The 15913-nt window shown below is 51.2% G+C and overlaps 1 protein-coding gene across 1 annotated transcript in view; it reads left to right on the top strand.

Annotated features, from left to right (window-relative positions):
- Nucleotides 1-15913, top strand: part of MRPS5 (mitochondrial ribosomal protein S5) — a 572686-nt gene that overhangs the window by 221293 nt on the left and 335480 nt on the right. The gene's annotated exons all lie outside the window — the stretch shown is intronic.

The raw sequence follows: 15913 nt of genomic DNA, 5'->3' as shown, positions 1-15913 counted from the left end.
AATAACATAATACATAATAAACTAGAGATAATACACACTGAAAAACCTGTACAGTGGTTCCTCTATAGGAATGCATTATCAGAGAAAAAATCATTTGTAACATATCAGTGTCATTATGTTAGTCCAAACTGCAGCCAATCAGGCTCAAGCACCCTCTAGAACCTTCTCCTCAGAAGCTCACGCCCTCAGATTTTCTTCCGCACGTCGTGTGAAGGGAGTCTCCCTGAGCTCTGCTCAGTTTTCTTCTAACTTCTACTACTTCAGTTGTTTTCTCAAAGATGTCAAGTAAGAAGTCTTTGTTTAGGCCTTGCTCTTCCTGTGGGAAACTGCGTTTGTTTGAGAAGGACCCCCACCAAAAGTGTATTTACGGTTTATATCCAGAACACAAGGTGGCTGACTGCAAGTTCTGTAGAACTTTTCCAGCAAAAACTCTCAGAGACAGGGAAGGTCGTCTTCTTCTGTGGTTGAAGCGCCTTCGGGACAAAGAGGAAGTTTTATCAGACGCAGAGAGTTTCCAGTCAGGTTTTTCAACTGTTGCTTCCAAGCGTGGCAGTGTTCAGGAGTTACCTTCTCCTTTTCTGAAGAAGAAAAAGATGGCCTTAACAGTAGCCCAGGTAAAACCTACTGCTCCTGTGACTTCTGTGTCTACGCCCACGAGACCTGGCTCTCAGGCGTCATTTCCACCCTCTATAAGTGTTGTTACACTTCTGACACCGCGGTCGTTGACGGGCTCGTCGACGACCATTCCAACGACGAAATTGGCTGCGGTGGCTTCGTCGACGATTACAGTGACGACGATGTCTGCTTCTTCGTCGTCGACGATTGTTTCGTCGACGTCTTGCACGTCGACGAGAGCTTCAATCTCCACAGTCTCGTCGACGATCCCGATTACCTCGTCGGCGAAGAAGCTGCCGTCGACGAAGAAATCATCGTCGACGCTGAAGGTCTCGACGACGAGTTGCACGTCGACGAAGGTCCCGTCGACATCAAAAAGCTCCGTCGACGAGAAGATAACATTCAAGGACTCGTCGACGAAGATCCCGTCGACGACGGCACCGTCGACGGCTGTGGCAAAACACTCGTCGTCGACGACTACTTTTAAAAAGACACCGTCTCTGACAGCTGTGTCTACATCATCATCGTCGACGATCGCTCCAGGGAAGACATCTAAGTCGATTAACTCGTCGACGCCAACGGCTACGTCGATGGCAGTTTTGCCTTTACATTCTGGAGCACAGCAGGAACACGCAGCATCCGCATCAGGATCGAGGTCTTTCGCCACTATGCCCCTAGTGCCTTTGCCCACTTCAAATTCTCCTGTCCTTACAGAGCCTTCTATGGACAGTTTCAGGGAGTGTACTCTCCAATTGCCACCTCCTACTCTCCAGCCACCCTCACCAATGATGGCTACTGACCATGAAACGGAATCCATTGCGGACGACGATGTCCTTGGTGATGCCCATAGTCCATCGGACTTGATTATTAAGTTTAAGGACACAAGTTCTGAAGACGGCGAGGAGGAGGACGATAACCAGCAAGAGGAACAATATGTACAGGTTCCTATGGCAACCTTTCCAGTATCTCTATTTTCCAACCTCCAGCATATGCTGGACGATTACAATAGGAGATTTCCTCCAACACCTCAGGGTACGCCGTGCCATGCTACATCTGAGACTACAGAGCCTACTCAGCATCAGCAGCAACCTTCAGAGCAGATGGCTCTTCCAGAAGGGCCCCGTCAAGCTATCCCCACTGATTATCGACAAGATGTGGAGGATGAGACAGAGCCAGAAAGGGAGGAAGGAGAAGTTCCCCAGGATACGGACGACGACCAAGACCCGGATATGGCAGAATTCGATGACTATCGAATGCAAACGCCCTCTCCTCAGCCGGGCGACTCCGGTGATTCACCTCCGGTTGACATCGCTAGCTTCCATGTATTGATGGATAAGGCGGCAGAGCGCTTCAAATTGCCAAGAGCACAGCGAGAGGAAGACTGCTTTCTCTACGATTTTAAAAACCAGCCTTATAAACAGGTCCACACCATACCTATTATCGAGTTTGTGTGGAAGGAGGGAATAAAAATCATGCACGCTCCTAACTCCTTACCTGCTCAACTCCCTCGGCTAGAGAAGAAATATAGGGCACCGACTGGTTCGCCCGCTTGCTTGCTCTCGCATCCTAAGCCGGATTCAGTGGTGACCCAAGCAGCGCAACGGCGAGCACGTAACCCTGCAACTCCTATCACTGCTCCACCGGATAGAGAGGGTCGACGTTTGGATGCGATTGGGAAGAAGTTTTCATCCATGGCGTCTACGTCAGTCCGTGCCGCAAATGCATTGGCCATTTTAGGTCGTTTCGACCGACAGATGTGGTCAGACATTTCTGCGCTAGTCTCGTTGATTCCGGAGGCATCCAGAGCGGAAGCGCACCAAATCCTTCAGGATGGCAGGAGGGCCTCAGAAGAGATGATCGACTGTGCTGTGGACGTTGCGGGTACTGGTTTTCGTATCCTTGCCAGTGCTGCGGCTCTCCGACGTCAGGGTTGGCTAAAATCCACATCGTTTCGGCAGGAGGTCCAGTCGAAGATACTCGACATGCCGTATGACGGTGAGTCTCTCTTCGGCTCTCACATCGATGAGGCACTAGAATCGATTAAGAAAGAAAGACTGATACGGCAAAATCGCTTGGATCCTTGCAATTCAAAAAGCAGCCTTTTCGTGGTGCACGTGGACGAGGCACTTCTTCCAGCACTTTTCGTGGAGGACAGTCCAAGTACCGCCAGTACAATCAAGGAAACCAGCGTTACTCCAACCAACAGTCAAATCGTCAGCAGCAGTCAAGGCCCTATAGAGGAAAATCTAACTATAGAGGCTCCAACAACAAGCGTCAATGACTTTCAAGTTCCGCAGAGGGTTGGAGGGCGAATCTCGCAGTTTTATTCCCAGTGGTCCATGATAACATCGGATCAATGGGTATTAGACATTGTACACAGGGGTCATGCCTTGGAGTTCACAGAGATTCCTCCAAATTCTCCACCATCAGGCCCGCCACCTCCCCATCTCAAGGAACTACATCAGGTTCGTCTTCTGGTAGAAAAGGGTGCAGTCGAAGTGGTTCCTGTATCTCAGCGAGGGAAAGGTTTCTACTCACGGTTTTTCCTCATTCTCAAGAAGACGGGAGAGTGGCGGCCCATCCTGGATTTGAGAGCTCTCAATTTCTTTCTAAAACAACAATCTTTCCGCATGCTGACGCTATCGGAAGTCTTGCGACTTCTCTGCAGCGGAGATTTTCTAACAACGATAGACCTGCAAGGCGCCTATTTTCATGTGCCAATACTCCATCGGCATCGCCAGTTTTTGAGGTACAAAGTGGGACACATGCACTATCAGTTCAAGGTGCTACCTTTTGGCCTACGATCAGCACCTCGTGTCTTCACAAAGGTTTTGGCCCCGGTCATGGCTCATCTGCGGCTTCAGGGAGTTCAGATCTTTCCATATCTGGACGATTGTATTCTGAAATCCCAATCCCCTCAACAGCTGGCTCACGACACATGTCTCTGTCAGCAGACGTTCGAGTCACTGGGGTTAACCATCAATATGGAGAAGTCACATTTTGCACCGCTGCAAAGAAGAAACTTCCTGGGAGCAATTCTGGACACGGACCTGTCAAAAGCCTTCATCTCCCTCGAACGTCATCAAAAGATAGTCCGTCTGGTCTCTCTCATCCGGTCAAAGCAGTCAGTTTGTGCGGACGTTAAAGTCATTTCTGGGGATGGCATCGTCCGGTATCGGACTGATCCCAAATCGCAGGTGACGCACTCGTCCTATACAGGAAGAATTAGACCTGCAATGGCGCCAGGTGTCGGGGTCTTTCAACGACCTGGTGAGAGTAACGTCCCGCATGAAGAACAGTTTGCTTTGGTGGGAACAACCATCCAATCTGGACGAATGAATTTCGTTTCTGGCCCAGTCTCCGGATCTGACGTTGACCACAGATGCGTCCATGGAGGGTTGGGGCGCTCATCTCCTGGACCTTTCAATCAAAGGCAAATGGACGGCAACACAACGAACCTGGCATATCAACAGGCTGGAGTTGATGGCGATCTTCCTAGCGCTCAGATCATTTTTGCCCGTAGTGCAGGGGGAGTCGGTGCTGGTTCAGACAGACAAGACCACCAGCATGCACTACATGAACAAACAGGGCGGCACAAGATCTCAGCTACTGTCTCGACTGGCTCAAAGGATTTGGGATTGGGCTCTTCATCATCAAATTTCTTTAACGGCGGTCCATCTGCCGGGGGTATCCAACATCTTTGCGGATTCTCTGAGCAGGTCCACGTCATCCACTCACGAGTGGGAGATACATCAGCCGACTCTGGACCTGGTGTTCCGCCGTTGGGGTCATCCCATGATAGACCTTTTTGCAACCCCAGTAAATCGGAAGTGCCGAACCTTCGCAAGCTGGCATCCCCACCCAGAGTCCAGCGGAAATGCCTTTCTCCTGGATTGGAGCGGCCTGTTTGCGTATGCATTTCCACCAATACCGTTGGTGCCGAGGACATTGTGGAAGATGCGCAGGCAGCCCTGCCACTTAATACTGATCGCCCCTCGTTGGCCCAGACAGGCATGGTTTTCAGAACTGCTTCTGTTATCCCAGTGCAAACCCATTCATCTGCATCCGTGTCCAGACCTCCTAACGATGGACAAAGGTCAAATTTGTCATCCAGACCCAGCCACACTTCAATTATCGGCATGGAACCTGAATACGTCGAATTTGCAAATTTAGATATGCCCCAAGAATGCAGAGACATTCTAGCGTCTGCTAGAGCTCCATCAACAATCAAAACGTACAAGCTAAAATGGAAGCGTTTTTGTCATTGTCTTTGCAGTTGACCCAGCTTATTTCTCAGCCTACACACGTGGCCGGCCACACCCTTGATCCGTTTTTTACCACTCTCTCTGATGTTCGGATTGTGGCGGTTGATCCTGTGATATGGTCTGACCACTATCTGGTGTCTGCTTGGCTTCCCCTCCCTGCTAATCCTACTATACCGCCTCCTTTGCGGATACCCCGGCGTCACTGGAACAAACTTAGGTTAGAGGACCTTCACCGCATTTTGGGTGCTGAGCCATTAGGTCCCCTGCTGAATGCCACCTCGGGCTATGACCGGTTCTGTGACTGGATTACCAGGGCGCTGGACGCCCTGGTACCCATCATCTCCAGCAAATCCAGTCCTCGGCAGGCTAGCCCTTGGTATGACAGCACGCTGCGTGCAATGAAGTCCTCTTGCAGACGGGCGGAAAGGGTGTGGCGTAAGTCGTACGATGCCGACAAGAAATCCATCTACCTGGCCTTAGTTAAGCTTTACCATCGAGCTATATGCAGGGCCCGGGCGGCGTTTTACGCAGCCGAATTTCGAAATAGCCTTAACCCGACTAAAACCATCTTTAAGACCATAAAAGACTTAATGGCAAAGAGAGTTCCCCCACAGTTGGACAGTTCCACTGCCCACTGTGAAGCCCTAGCCACCTTCTTTTTGGATAAAGTCAGGAAGATCTATCTGGCGTTTCCAAGCACATTGTCTCCTGTGATTCCCTGGAGCGGCTCTAGCAGCTGTCCATCGCTGCACTCCCTTCCTACCATCTCCAATGAGGAGTTCGCAAAGTGGGCCCTGCGAGTCAAGTCTGGATCGCCTGCAGACCCGGTAAGATCTGCTCTCTTCAGGGACGTTGCTTTTCAGGGCCGCACAGCAGTGTGCTCCCTGATTAACCTCTCCCTAACCTCTGGCCTGGTCCCTGCCAAATGGAAGCAAGCGGTGGTTTCCCCGATCCTAAAAAAACCATCTTTGGATCCATCGAGACCTGAAAACTACCGCCCTATATCTTTGCTCCCTTGGCCGGCCAAGGTTATGGAGGCCCATGTAAATCGGGCCCTCACGGAGCATATGACCCTTGTGAATGTCCTGGATCCCACGCAGAATGGGTTTCGTGCTGGCCACAGCACCGAGACGGCCCTTCTGGCAATGGTTGAGCATTTGCGAAGTGTGCTCGATGCAGGTCAAACGGCAGCGCTTATTTTACTAGACCTGAGCGCTGCCTTTGACACTGTCTCCCATCGCATCTTGCTACACCGCCTCCAGGACATTGGCATTTGTGGTTCAGCTCTGCAGTGGTTCCGCTCCTTCCTCAGTGATCGCTCCTTCTGCGTTGCCACCCCTCCTTTTCAGTCCAAGTACCATCCTTTGGACCTGGGGGTCCCTCAGGGCTCCTCGCTGAGTCCCACGCTTTTTAATCTGTACGTGCAGCCGCTGGCTGAGGTCGTCAGGCAATGGGGCCTTACCATGGTCTCCTATGCTGACGACACTCAGTTGGCGGTTACGATCAGCGGGGATGCCAAGCAGGATGCCCTCAGGTTCCGAAGTGGACTGAGAGAGGTGGCCAGCTGGATGAATAACAACTGTCTCCAGCTGAACGCGTCAAAAACAGAGGTGATGATCGTTGGAAGGGAAGCGGACCACTGGGGGGACGAATGGTGGCCTCCAGAGCTGGGATCAGCGCCGGCCCCTGTCCTGGAACTCAGGAATCTCGGAGTATGGCTTGACCACACGCTAAGCTTTGTGACTCATACAAAGAGAGTGGCGGCCTGCTGTTTTGGAGTACTACGCGGGCTAAGACCCCTGCTGCGATTCTTCGATGCTCCTACAAGACAGCTGGTCATTCAAGCAATGATCATCTCGCGGTTGGATTACGCCAGTTCTCTCCTTTTAGGAGCGAACCAAGCCGAGATTCTCCGTTTACAACGAGTCCAGAACGCGGCGGCTAGGGCGGTGGTTGGTCTGCCTCGAACCTGCCCCACCTCTAACACCCTGCGGTCCTTGCACTGGCTCCCGATATGCAGGCGTATCCAATTCAAGGCTCTCTGCCTGGTTTTTAAAATTCTGAGAGAGTTGGCACCCGGAATACTGAATACACTGATCTCTCCCTATGTTCCTACCCGCTCACTACGATCCCTTGGACAGTCCTTGGTGGTCGTCCCCCGCTTCAGACTTAGTCGGATGGGGGGTCGCTCCTTCCGCGTGAAAGCCGCAACCCTCTGGAATGCGCTCCCCTTGGAAATCCGCCTTTCGAATGACCTAATGTCTTTCCGTAGGGCCCTGAAAACTTTCCTGTTTTAATTGTTTCTAGCTTTTACTGTTTGCTTTTGTTACCGGACCTAGTGTTGTGTTGTGTTTACCTTTCCCTGCGCCAGGACGCTCCTTCGCTGGAGCAGCTGTGCGCATTAAAATGCAACTAACATAACATAACATAACATTGGTGCGCTGCATCCAATGTCCATCCAATCAATTCCACTCCGGAGCAGCTTTTGCCTTTCTTTCTGAGCCTTGCTCAGTCTGGTCTCTCTCATGCCACCTTGAGGGTTTTTCTAGCAGCTATCTCGCGCTTTCCACACGATGGTTCAACGTCTCTCTGTTCATCCAGAATAATCCGACAGTTCTTTAAAGGTCTCTTCAGGAAGTTTCCTCCTGTTAGGCGCCCTCCTCCTGCATGGCACCTCAACGTGGTATTGTCACAGCTTATGAAGCCTCCTTTTGAGCCGATTCACAGAACAGACATCAAGTATCTTACCTGGAAGGTTGCATTACTTCTGGCCTTGACTTCTTCTCGGCGTGTTAGTGATCTGCACGCTTTCACGATTAAGCCTCCTTACTTGCAATTTAAGCCCGATGGAGTGTCACTTCGTACCAATCCTTCTTTTTTGCCGAAAGTTCCTACTGATTTCCATTTGAACGAACCTGTCTTCTTAAAGACTTTTTTCCCGGATCCAAAATCTCCGGCTGAACAACGTTTACATTCTTTAGACATCAAACGTTGCCTAAAATTTTACATTTCAAGGACTATCCCTTTCCGTAAATCCGATCAGATGTTTGTAGCATATGGACGGATGCGGAAGGGGCATTCAGTGACAAAACAAACAGTTGCAAGATGGCTCTCGGCAGCCATATCCTTTTGTCACCAGCAGGCTGGCAAGCCTTTGCAGTGTTCAGTGAAGGCACATTCGACGAGAGCGATGGCGTCATCCACCGCTTTGTTTGCTGGGGTGCCTCTTCACCAGATTTGCCGGGCAGCGACATGGTCCAGCAGGCACACCTTTACCAGACATTACTGTTTGGAGGCCATCAATGAGGCGGATCCCGCAGTGGGGCAAGCAGTGCTTCGTCATCTTTTTAAATAAGGTGAGCCTCTATTCCCTCCTCCATTTCTCTCTGTGATTGCTGTATGCTTTTAAGCTGTATGTTATTGTCTTCAATTTTGGAGAATGTGTTTAGCAATCCCAGCTCTAAGGAGGTTACTGCTATCTATTCTATTCAAGCATGTGAATCTATGAAAGACACCCCTAATACTGGAGAAGAACAATTGTTACTTACCTGTAAACAGGTGGTTCTCCAGTATTGGTGTCTTTCATAGATTCACATGTGACCCACCCATCCTCCCCACAGAGGCTCTCTTCTCCTCATGCGCTATTATTACTAGTGCTACGAAAATCTGAGGGCTTGAGCTTCTGAGGAGAAGGTTCTAGAGGGTGCTTGAGCCTGATTGGCTGCAGTTTGGACTAACATAATGACACTGATATGTTACAAATGATTTTTTCTCTGATAATGCATTCCTATGGAGGAACCATTGTACAGGTTTTTCAGTGTGTATTATCTCTAGTTTATTATGTATTATGTTATTACATATATATATATTAGCATTATTGCTATCTTTATGTACCGTGGGACTCCCACTTCGACGACGGGGAATATTCAAGCATGTGAATCTATGAAAGACACCAATACTGGAGAACCACCTGTTTACAGGTAAGTAACAATTGTTCATACCCTGAGTCCTCTTGCACTCCTTACAACGAATAGGCTTTACCCACATAGCTCTAAGTAAATTTTTTAAAATACAAAAATAGCACTTCTTAGGTAGATAAGAAACTGGAGAACAGTATTAAAGGCTCTAAAATGGATTCACTCTGGTTTAATAGCAAAATATTGTATAAAGGCAAAAGTTTAACCCTGGACACATGGATAAAAATAATATCCTTTTTTCATATCAATTGGAAAATGCCTTATATCCAGTTACGTTCTCAGACCTCCAATCCAGATATAGCCTAACTGATATTGAATTCTACAACTTTTTGAAAATCAAAACGGCCCTCTCAAAAACCAAATTATCCACAGTCCAACCATCAATCTAATTGTTTGTGTCAAATATTAGCAAACTGGGCCACCAAGTCTCCCAGATTTATAAACTTCTCCGTCCAAAGACCTCTACACTCAACAATAGGATTATCGCTTTCTGGGTCCATTAATGTTCAGTTCCACCAAAGGAACAGATATGGCCCACACTGTGGAGCTCTGTCTCACGCAATAAGATCTCCCCGGTCTTCTCCCAAACCAAATACTGGCTATTACACAAAGCATTTTAGACCCCTGCCAGATTATTTTCCTTAGGTCTCCGTAAGGATGCAACATGTTGGAACTGTAATCAAGAAACGGGGGATTTAGCCCATCTTATTTTTTAGTGTTCATCAGTGAGGTCCTTTTGGGGGTAAGATTTTCCCCTTCTTAACTGATATGTTTAAGTGTACTTTGGTCAAGAATTCTCTAACCTACCTACGGCCTTCATGAACGCGGATTTAGGAACTGTCTCTGATAAAGCTCTACTAGACCTTTTATTAACATCTGTGGTAAAAATTGTCCTTGGCAACTTGAAGGACACGAGCAAGACATCTTATAAAGGCTGGATAAACTGGATCACTCATCTCAGCGGGGCAGATAACATTGCATTAAAGAACTCTCCATGGAAACCTTCATCCAAGTCGATGTGGAACTCTTTGGACACTTATCTCGCGTCTTACAAACCTCCATGAACACTACTGGATATCTTCGATTCATACCAGGTGCCATTACTGGCGTACCCCTTGAGCATTTGTATCTAAATTTTTATTATCTGCACTAGGCTGCTATATGTAAAGCCTATCAATACCGTACTGCTCTTGTGCCAACATTTGCATAGAATTTTGGAAGTATATGTTATCGCTCGACTAGCCTTTGTTCTCCCCTTTCTGGTCCTCCGTCCCTTCTCCTTTTCCTTTCTTTCTGCCTGTTTTTCTTCTTTCTCTATTGATCACTTGGATCTGAAAGAAACACGTTGGTGATAGATTCCTTACCTTAGAATATCCCCAAGCGTCAGACTGGATCCGGAAAACTTCTGTCAGCAGTACCCCTGCGTGTCGGTAGGTGTCGTTGTGCGGCTCCGTGTCCGTAGTCGCCGGGATGACGTCACGGGCGCTACTTAGATACCACCCACGCGCGATGACGTCCGTTCTTTCTTTTTCCGCGCCAGCATGTGGAGATCCGGAAAGAGCAGGTACCCTTCGTCATTTTTTGACAAACTTTTTGAGGCTTTTTGGCACTCCTGGTGCAGTTAGGATGCCCGGTTTTAAGTCCTGTGAGGACTGTCACCGTATGATGTCAGTGACGGACCCGCACTGAGTGTCTTTTCTGCCTGGGGCGCGACTACAACCCCAAGTCGTGCCCCGACTGCCGGGCGATAGCGCTGAAGTCCCTGCGGGAGCGGTCCTGAAACCTACTTGAGTTCCGGCAGTCGGCTATGCGCCGATCGAGGTCCAGGTCCCGTGGGAGGTCAAGGGACCGTGCGAGGAGTCATCCTCATCGGTCCTCCGGTTCCAAGTCTTTGCACTCGGGGTCAGGTAAGACTAAGCACAAGAAGTCAAAGAAGCGTCATCGCTCTCCGACTTCCCCTCGCGCGATGCAGCTGAGGGTGCGGGTGGTGATTCCCCCACTACTCAGGTGGAGCCTGTGGTGTCTCCGCCTGCCTACCCGCCCTTTCCGGCGATTCCGGCCCAGATACAGAGTTCATGTCCGCTGTGGCTCGACTCTTTAGGCTTCGGCCCCGGCGCTGCAGGACCCCCGTGGATCCAGGCCTGGATCCCTGTCGACGCCGGTTGACCTAATCACACCTCCACCGACGTCGACCCCACCGGCACCACCTCTGACGTCGCCCACCTTCGGGACGCAACGTCGGGCCGGCGTCGGTCAATGCCGTTCTCGACGCCGCTCGGGGATTTCGATCCCCATGTCCCTACTCCTTATTTTCAGCCCGTAGAACAGCCTGAGGAAGAAGGGGAGGACTGGGAGGGGTCTGAGGACCCTCTCACAGCTGCCTGCGAGTATGAAGAGGACTGGGCAGAGGAGTTGGGGGAAGCCAGGGGTCTGGATACCTCCCCTGACCTTGGCATGCTGTCACCTCCTACCGTGTCTACGGAGGAGAGCGCTAGTTATGCAGTGGTGTTATGTAGGGCGGCCGAAGTCCCTCCACCTCGACCTCCCCACGGTGGCCGTCAGGACTAACCTACTGACAGTAGTGCTTGAGCCAGCGGCTACTACTGTGGAGCCGTTGCTCCCCTTAAACTAAGCTCTTTCTGACGTTCTTTTGGGCACCTGGTCCAGGCCCACCACAGGGGCTTCTGTGGATAGGAATGTGGCCCGCCCCCAACGCACGGCTCCGGGTGACCCCATTTTCCTCTCCCAACTCCCCACCCGAGTGCTTGGTTGTCCAAGCCTCTACTTCTCCCACTGCCTTCTCTTCCACACCTCCGGATAGGGTATCCAAGAGACTGGATCAGTTTGCGAAGAAGATTTTTTCTTCCTCCAGTTCTGCGGTCCGTGAACGCCGCATGCCTCTTGGGCCGTTATTCCCACTGTGTGTGGGATAAGGTGGCGGACATGCTGCCCCAATGTCCAGAGGAGGCCTGGAAAACTCTCTCCCAGGCTGTTGCAGAGGGGAGAGACGAGCAAAGTTCATGATTCTTTGTGGCCTAGACACCGCCGACTCACTGGGCAGATCGATTGCAACGACGGTGGCCATCAGACGCCACGCCTGGTTGAGGACTACTGGATTTTTGGGGGATGCCCAATCAACCCTCATGGACATGCCCTTCGATGGCCGATGCCTCTTAGGTGACCAAGCTGACCATGCGTTCGAGAAGTTCATGGACTCGCGGGCTACGGCCAAGTCCTTAGGACTCTCCGCAGTCCGCCCTCTTCCGCCATCTGCTTTTCGCTTCTTTTGTGGCACAGGAAGAGGCGCCCGCTGCTTTCGCAACAGAGCCACAAGCCTGCGCAACAACAAGCCCAGCGTGGCCGCGGGTTCTGCCGCGGTGGACCAAGGGGTCAGAGGGCGGGTCAGTCCACCTCCACCCCGGCCACTACTGCCTCCAACCCTTCCTAGTCCGAGCTTTCAGGCCCATCACAGGCCAGTAGGTGGAAGGAGTCGCCATTACCTCCCCCACTGGGGCACCATCACATTGGACAGGTGAGTTTTAGAAATAGTCCGGAGGAGCTACTCGCTCCACTTCGAGACTACTCCTCCAGCCATGCCACCTCAGTACCAACGCATGTCGCGTGATCACTTGGTGCTTCTTCAGCAGGAAGTTGCAGCCCTCTTGGCCAAGGGGGCCATCGAGCGCGTTCCAACACCAGAAGTAGGCCGTGGTTGTTATTCCCACTACTTCTTGGTGCCAAAGAAGGACAAGGACCTGCGTCCTATCTTAGACCTCCGGAACATCAATCGCTTCCTCTGCAAAGAGAAGTTCAAGATGCTCACTTTGGCTCAGGTCTTGTCTGCTCTCGACCCACGAGACTGGATGTTAGCGCTGGACTTGGAGGATGCGTATTTCCACATCCCAGTCCTGTGGGCCCACTGGCGTTCCCTACGGTTCACGGTAGGGCACGAGCACGTTCAGTTCACGTGCTCCCTTTTGGCCTTACCAGCGAAAGTGATGGCGGTGGTCGCAGCTCATCTGTGCAGATCAGGGGTTTCAGTCTTTCCCTATCTGGACGACTGGTTGTTGAAGGCGGGCTCGCCCCAGGCAGTCGTTTCCCTCCTCCAGATTACGGCTGGGGTTCTCCATCAATGTGCCGAAGTCGCACCTGATTCCCTCTCAGAAGCTCCTTTTCATCTCAGCAGTTCTGGACACGGCTCAGTTTCGGGTCTATCCTCCTGAGCAGCGAGTCCGGGATATTCGGGCTCTGATTCCGATCTTCAAACCCTTGTCTCGGGTTTCGGTCACAGTGACCCTGAGGCTGCTAGGCCTCATGGCCTCCTGCTGATCAATCATGCCCGATGGCATATGCGGGCTCTGCAGTGGGACCTGAAGTTCCAGTGGAAGCAGCATCAGGGGAACCTGTCCGATCACGTCCAGATCTCAGAGGGCACTGCAAGACAGTTGCAGTGGTGGCTTACAGACCGGGTTGACTGCAGATCCCTCTCCCTTCCCCAACAAGAGTTCACAGTGGTGACGGAAGCGTCCCTCCTGAGATAGGGCGGCCACATGGGAGAGGCGGAGATCAGAGGCCTCTGGTCTCCGACGGAGTTCAGGCTCCATATCAACCTTCTGGAGCTTCGTGGGATCCGACTTGCACTGATGGCATTCCTTCCCTCTGTCAAGGGGAGTGTAGTGCAGATGTTCACAGACAACACCACTGCCATGTAGTACTGCAACAAGCAAGGCAGGGTGGGGTCATGGACCCTATGTCAGGAGGCTCTGCACCTCTGGACGTGGCTGGAACATCAGGGCATTTTCCTGGTGATTCAACACCTGGCAGGGTCTCTAAACACCAGGGCGGACGAACACAGCCGCAGGTGCATGATGGATCACGAATGGCGTCTTCACTCGGAGGTGGCGGAAGGTCTCTTTCAGCAATGGGGAGAGCCTTGGTTAGATCTATTTGCCACCAAAGAGAACGCGCAATGTCATCAGTTCTGCACATTGGAATTTCCAAGGCAGCACTCGCTCGGCGATTCTTTTCGTCGCGAGTGGAGTTACGGTCTGTTGTACGCCTTTACGCCTATACCACTTCTGTCCAGAGTGCTGAAGAAGATCAGGCACGACCGGGCACAAGTCATTCTTGCGGCCCCGGACTGAGCTCGAAGAGTTTGGTATCAGGAGCTACTCAGTATGAGCGTAGATCCCCCGATCCGACTGCTTCTTCGGGAGGACCTTCTGTCGCAGCAGCAGGGGACAGTCCTCCACCCGAACGTGTCCAGCCTCCACCTCTTTGCGTGGAGATTGAGCAGCAGCAGTTGATTCCTTTCGACTTGCCTCTTGAAGTTTGTGATGTCATTCTGGCAGCCAGGCGTCCCTCCACTAGTTTATACGCCTGCAGGTGGAACAAATTTGTGGCATGGTGCACAGCCTTCTCTTTTTAAGTGCCCGGTTGTAAATAATTTCTCAAAGGCATTACACACCTTTTTTATCCTATTCCTTTTGTAATGCCACAGTGGGACTTGAATCTGGTTCTTACATACTTTACGTGCGCTCCTTTTGAGCCTCTCCACAACTGTCCTCTTCGTCTCTTGACCTTGAAGACTGCCTTACTGGTGGCCATCACCTCCGCTGGGGGGGTGAGTGTAAGTCTTCCTTTCTATCGGTCCATCCTGACAAGGTTGTGCTCAGCCCCCGTCCTTCCTTTCTGCCAAAAGTTGTTACAGCCTTTCACATTGGGCAGTCCATTATCTTGTCCACTTTCTTTCCGCCTCCGCATCCTTCCAGAGAGGAAGAGAGACTCCACCGTCTGGGTCCCAAAACATGCGCTTTCATTCTATCTCAACCACACACAACAGTTCCTGGTGGATGACCAACTCTTTGTTGGCTACATTGGCACCAAGAAAGGTCAGGCGGTGCACTAGAGGACTATCTCCCACTGGGTTGTGTTGTTCATCAAAGCCTGCTTCTCTTTGGCTAAAAAGGAGCCTCCGGTGGGGCTGCGTGCTCATTCCACTAGAGCAACTGCAGCCACTACTGCACTGGGATGCGCTGTCCCTCTGCAAGGCATTTGTCAGGCAACCACGTGGGCTTTGTTGCACACGTTTACAAAACACTTCTGCCTTGACAGCCAAGCCCAGAGAGACAGCTTTTTTGGCCGTTCTATTCTCTAGGACTTTCTGATGTGATCTTGGTTCGCACACCCACCACCGGGGTTGGTATTGCTGGGGTATCTATTCTAAGGTAAGGAATCTATCATTAACGTGTTTCTTTCAGATGCACAAGTTACTTACCTTCGGTAACAGTAAGAAACATTAGTTAGTGATAGATTCCTTACCGCCCCACCCATCCTCCCCGTTCTGCGAACTGATTTCTAGGGTTAAGGTCATCCCTTTCAGGGCCCTAGTTTTCAATGCACCAGTGGTCAGTATCTTGCATGGCTCTGCCTTCCTGGCGTGGAAAGTTGTGTACAGAACTGACGTCAGCGCACGTGGGGGGCGTCTAAGTAGCGCCCAGACGTCATCCCAGTGACCATAACGCCGACGACGGACGTGGAGCCGCACGACGCCACCTACCGACGCGCAGGAGTACTGAGCAGGTCAAGGAGTTTGCGGAGTGTTTTTAGTGTACTAAAGCACCTACCCGTAACTTTGCTCACCTGAGATCTGAAAGAGAGGTCCGCTTCAAGCATCACTCCGAGGTTTCTAACAGAGTCTACGGGCGTGGGGGCATTGCCCAATTCCCCGGGCCACCACATGTGGGACCAGGCAGTGGGGGATTTGCCAACGACTAGAAGTTCCGTTTTTTCGCCGTTGAGGTGCAGGCAATTGTTGTTCATCCATTTCGCCACTGTTGACAGGCAGTTGGAGAAGTTAGTAACCTCTTCCGTGTGGTCTAGCGTAAGCTTGATCATCAGTTGGGTATCGTCAGCGTAAGTGACAATATCCACCCCGAAAGCTTCGACAATATGGGCCAGGGGTTCCATATAGAGATTGAACAGGGTAGGGCTTAAACTGGAGCCATGAGGAGCCCCATGGCTCAGCTTCTGGGGGGAGGATTTAAAAGGGGGGCA

This window comes from Lissotriton helveticus, chromosome 6, assembly GCF_964261635.1.
Source record: "Lissotriton helveticus chromosome 6, aLisHel1.1, whole genome shotgun sequence".
Lineage (NCBI taxonomy): Eukaryota > Metazoa > Chordata > Amphibia > Caudata > Salamandridae > Lissotriton > Lissotriton helveticus.
This window is presented reverse-complemented; position numbering and strand designations above follow the sequence as displayed.